Below are 6,079 nucleotides of genomic sequence, written 5' to 3' on the forward strand. Positions count from 1 at the left end.
ATAATTGAAATTAATTATACAATTAAATGTAGCCTAGGCTATAGGCTAATAAGCTGAGGGAAATGACTATAGCATTATATCTGTCTAGAAAAAAATCACAAGATAGTGTCCATTAACAACGCCACCAGTAAGCATTTTGTGTCTACAGGCCACTTGTTTGAAAAAGTTGTCAATGATGCCTTGCCAAATAAAATCCTTCCAACTAATTTCTAGTTGACCAGATAGATTCATCTTCTTCATCTCCCAGCTGCTTCATTGCTGAACCTTTAACACATTTTCAATCTGACCATCCAATCAGGTATTATTTAAGTTTTGGGACTTGGAAGGGATTTCATGCTTTCTCGCTTCCCAAAGGTGGAGATCATCTGATCTAGATGATTACCACCCGTTCTCCAAGCTATTCTGCCTAGAGCCAAGAAATTGGAATCTCTAATCAACAATGCTACCTGATTATTTGAACAAAATGCACATTTTAAATGACATTTTATCAATCATGGATATTCATTGAATTATGTACAGCATTTGATATTGTGGACCATATATTACTCCTAAATAAGCTATTTTGTTTTGGGTTGAGTCAGAGTGCCTGCAATTGGTTTAAAACCTACCTGATAGAACACAATCTTTCTAGGTCATCCTCAGACGAGCTGTCCATCGGCGCTTCCAGTCACCCCGATCCTCCATACATCTGCTTTCCAGTCCTGCATTTTTCTTGAGTACTCAAGGGACTCTATCGTTGAACAGAAGAAGCTGAGTTTGATTTGTCAGGGGAGGTTGGAGTTCCACACACTGGCCATACCGTTCAGGGCCCTCCACGCAAGCGCCTTCCTCACTTTAAGGTCTTTCTCTGATCAGTTGACTAGTCTCACATAGCCAAACCTATCTCCACACTTCAGAGACCGGTCTGGCTGGACATATTACCATTCTGCAATAGGGGGGGGGGGGAGAAACAGTATTTCTTTAAACCAATCGCAGTCGTCTTGGGCGGAGCCAGCCCCGGACGCAGCGACGGTGCTCTTGCAAAATAGTCTGGATCGAATCTGATTGGTGCCGAGAGAACCTCTCGGCCCGAATCAGATTAATTTGCGTCGTCAGTCTCGCCACTGATTGGGCAGTGTGACAACAAATGACAAGGTTTATTGCCAAAACCTACATCCATTGAGTCAGACTACCAGTTGACCCATGAGCCCAGGTATTTTAAGTCAATGACTTCCCTCAGAGCAATGCCTCCTGTTGTTGTTAGAGGTGGATGGTCCGGGAGGATGTTGTAGGTGATTACCTTGGTTTTCTTGACATTTAGCCTAAGGTCAACCTTGGTACACTCTGTCTCCATTCTGCACAGGAGCTCCTGTTCTTGCTCTACGTCTTCCGACTGGATTGTAATGGGGCGTGACCTAAGGTCTAGTATGATGCCCACAACGCTAGGGAAGGTAGGGCCTACTGTGGAAGAGCAAACCCAGATCAGCCAGACACCCAAATGCAGGTCACAATAGAACCAGGCCAGGTCACGCCTGGCTTATGTGTGTTGGCTGGCTTGTTTCTGTGCGGGACTGGTAGGACGGTAATGTCTGATAAATAAAGATGGGTCTTGTCACCTGGACACATCAGTTCCAATGCTTCCAATGCTAATCCAGCACAATGAGAGCGGGATAGCCAGTAAGCTCATGGGCTCACAACAACTAGCAGCAGCTTCCATAACATTAATGGTAGCGGTCAGTGGCTAAAGCTGACGATTCCTTTCATGTTAGCTATATTGCTGCAATGGGTTCAACTTTTGTTTCTGGATAAAGGTCATGACTTGCTGTTTTGCACTTCCCTTTAGGTGGTGAATAAGTAGACCCAGGACACAGTGGGTTATTTGGACATCTACTAGGATCTTGATATTATATTGATATGAAGATATGAAAGTAAAGTATTTGCCCTTAGAAGTAAATTGTAATTAAAATGGTTCTTAGCTAAGTAACCTAAGTGTAGGCAGACTTGAAAGGTCAATTGTAAATTGACATTGTCATATAAACATGAAACTTCACTTACCTCAGCAAAATGGTCTATTTTAACAAATGCTGGGTTTTGAAGCCTCGGCGCTACCAATAAATAACTTATTTAGACGCGTTTTGTCCAAGTGAAATTCTTTTTCCGAGGTAGTCTTCTTCTGTGGTGGTGGCAATGCTTTGAAGCTTCAACCCAGCATTTGTTAAAATAGACCCTTTTGCTTAGGTAAGTGAAGTTTCATGTTTATCTGACACTTGTAGGCTAAAATGAGCGCCTCTCCTAACTAGGCCGACACCGATTTATTTTGACGGAAAAGTGAATGCACCAGCAAAGGACTGTTGACAACCGGACTGAGAAGGGCTACATTTCAACCAGACATTCCAGTGAAACCAGATAGTCAAAATAACTTACCTGATATAAAATGGGCACCGCAAACGTAGGCATTTCTGATGATTTCCTCAGTCCAGTCCGTACGCTTAATAATGCCGATTTCGTCTGTCTTCATCTGCTACGGTTTCAAGAATGCGCGCGCATTGGCGACTTGTGCCGACTAGGCTGTAAAAGGGTCTATAATTAACAAATATGACCCACGCTCGTTACATAACTTCTACAACATCCAGTGACAAAATATGTCATGTTACCTTGGCATGTCCACACCAAGGATCGAACTCACAACCTTCCCCGTGATAGGCAGCGCACTATCCACTCGGCCACCGCTGACCTGGAGATTCTGTAGTCTTTTGGTTTTGATGTTCTGGGACTACTGCCTCTTGTGGTAGCAGCAATGGAATTGCCGGTCAACAACACGACAGTAAGAAAGAAAGAAAGAAGCACAGACAAAAAGGATTCCCTATCTTTGGTGTGTCGGCTTACAGCCAACACACAAAAACACACTTTATTTAGAAAAATACAATAGTAGAAAAATGTACTGCTCATAAAAGTTTAATAAGGATTAAAAGAGTCCTTGTGAAAGTAAACAGTTCATAAGGTCCGTCTGTGAATGAGGGTGCTGGTGGGTAGGGGCCTGGAGCGCTCCCTAGCGCCCTCTGGTGTAGAAACGTCCCAGGTGGATTCTTTTGCTGGGGAGGAGAGAGACTGGAATCAGCGTAGGGCCGTAGCCTGCCAAAGCTGACTCTAGCACACTGTTCGGACGACCCCCAGATAACCTACACAGGTTGGTTGGTCCCTCTCCCACTGTAACACCACTAAACAAACACAACTATGCTGCAGTTTACGGGACTGTCAAGTATAATTTGTATAAAGTCAGTTTGATGGCTGGTAATATAGATAGTTGGCACTTAGCATAGAGAGAATGAGATCATTCACACTTGGGAGCCTTCCCGGCGCACATTTACACATAGCTGTGGTCGATTACCACTCATCATGGAGTAACACAGTTGCTTACAGCAAATCTATAGACCACACACATGATATCATCACAGTTCGCACTGAAAAACCTACTATTTTTTGGTGCCGGTGCGGAACCAACTTTTGGGTTCCCGAACTCATTGATTTTTGGTCGAAATGCTCAGAAATGTTCAAAATTTGGTTAACGAACCGGTACCCTCTTCATGGAAAAGGGCTAAGAATTTCCTTCAGTTAAACCAGGATAAAACACACGTGCTGATCATTGGTGAAAAAGTCTATCTGGGCACTTAAAACACTGACACTGAACACCAAATGCCAAGTCAGAAACCTAGGTGTCATGTTGGATTCAGATATTCATTTTGAGGCCCATATAAAGAATGTGACAAGGACATCTTTTTATCACTTGAGAAACATTGCTAAGGTGAAAACCTTTCTCTCCCAGGCTGATACAGAAAGACTAATGCATGCTTTCAACTTCAAATAGTACAAAATGCTGCAGCACGTGTCCTCACTAAGACTAGAAGGAGGGCTCACATCACACCAGTCTTACAATCACTACGCAGGTTACCTGTCAGTTTTAGAATAGATTTTAAGATTATCTTATTAGTTTACAAAGCACTCCGTACTCATGCACCTGAATAATTGTCAGGCATGCTTTTACGATATACACCAAGTAGGTCCCTGAGGTCCTCTGGCACTGAACTTTTAATTATTCCTAGAGCCAGGACCAAGAGACATGGGCAGGCAGCCTTCCGTTTTTACAGCCCCAGCCTCTGGAATACCCTGCCAGAAAACCTAAGAATGTCTGAAACTGTGGGAACTTTTAAGCAAGATCTTAAGACATACCTTTTTGTCCCCAACTCTGCTACAGCCGAAGGGGGGGGGACTTTAGGTTGGCCGGTGTCACGTCGTGAGTGAGTGAGTGAGTCTGTCAGTCCCCACGTAGTACCAGAACCCATCACAAAAGGGGCGCCTTTCCAACGCATTTTTCCATTGACAAGTGCATTTAGATCTTTACTTCAAAAACTATGCTTGGTGTCTCAGTATAGTCTCAGACAAGTTTACTCGGGAAACCATGTACTTTCTACATCCGCAGAGAGTAGAGCTTGAGGTGTTTAGTAGAGATAGATATGACTGTATTTCAACATTCATTAGAGGACTTTTGATCATACAGGTGCATGGACTTGTTTAACAACTAGTGAATGTTGCGTCCAAGGGTCATGCCTCTTGATTCCAGATTGCCGCCATGCTATATAAAATCACACATTATGCTGTCTTTCTTTGGTTCATTATAAACAAACAAAGCCAGAAAATTGAGGGGTCTTCTATAGGGCAATATAGTGGGATCTCTGTTTAAAAACACCTAATGAGAAGCAGGGGGGAGAGATACGAGGCTGATCATCTATAGGCAGTTATGGGCGTATAGAGGGTGAGATACAAGGCTGATCATCTATAGGCAGTTATGGGCGTGTAGAGGGTGAGATACAAGGCTGATCATCTATAGGCAGTTATGGGCGTATAGAGGGAGAGATACGAGGCTGATCATCTATAGGCAGTTATGGGCGTATAGAGGGTGGGATACGAGGCTGATCATCTATAGGCAGTTATGGGCGTATAGAGGGAGAGATACAAGGCTGATCATCTATAGGCAGTTATGGGCGTATAGAGGGAGAGATACAAGGCTGATCATCTATAGGCAGTTATGGGCGTATAGAGGGAGAGATACAAGGCTGATCATCTATAGGCAGTTATGGGCGTATAGAGGGAGAGATACAAGGCTGATCATCTATAGTCAGTTATTGGCGTATAGAGGGAGAGATACAAGGCTGATCATCTATAGGCAGTTATGGGCGTATAGAGGGAGAGATACAAGGCTGATCATCTATAGGCAGTTATGGGCGTATAGAGGGAGAGATACGAGGCTGATCATCTATAGGCAGTTATGGGCGTATAGAGGGAGAGATACGAGGCTGATCATCTATAGGCAGTTATGGGCGTATAGAGGGTGGGATACGAGGCTGATCAATGTGTGCACATTTCCAGGTGGACTGGGATTTATAAAGGGGAAATTAGGTGCAGGTGTGTGTGCACACGGTTTTATAAATCTGATTATTTTTGTGCACATGCCATTTTCAGGGCACACTGTGAAAGGAGTGGCAGCTCCGGAGCAATAGTTTGTTAAAATTAGCCAACATGTAAATTAATTAAAAATCTGTCACCGTCTGCCGGGAACTCCAGCATCTGTTCCAAATATGAACGCTCTCAGGTACGTTGTCTGAGGAACATCCTAACAGGACCAGAAACAGAGAATAGCTCATTTATGTGTTAGATGCGTAAGATGTTAGATGTATTAATGTGTTTTGTGTACTGGGCTGTTCAAAGGCAGCATGTCCTGTGGTACCATCATGTGGTGTTTCTCAAGGCTGCGCTGCTCTGCACTGTCCAGGATGAACACTGAAAATACACTTCATGTTCATGGGTCTTAAAAAGGGAAGTTTGATGATAACTATGGCGATAGTTATGCTCCTCTTGGAGCAATTTGAGGAAATGTACTATATGTGCCAGAAAATCTTATCACTGGAATATATGTGGACAGTAGCCTACCCGATTTCTTCTAAATGTACATGTCTTGGTGTTAATATATAGGCTTATTGAAAATAAGAGCTTGCACATTCACTATGCCGACCAGGTTCAGGACAAAGAGGAGTAGAGTCCGCAC

This window comes from Borostomias antarcticus (assembly GCF_949987555.1).
Source record: "Borostomias antarcticus genome assembly, chromosome: 4".
Taxonomy (NCBI): Eukaryota; Metazoa; Chordata; class Actinopteri; order Stomiiformes; family Stomiidae; genus Borostomias; species Borostomias antarcticus.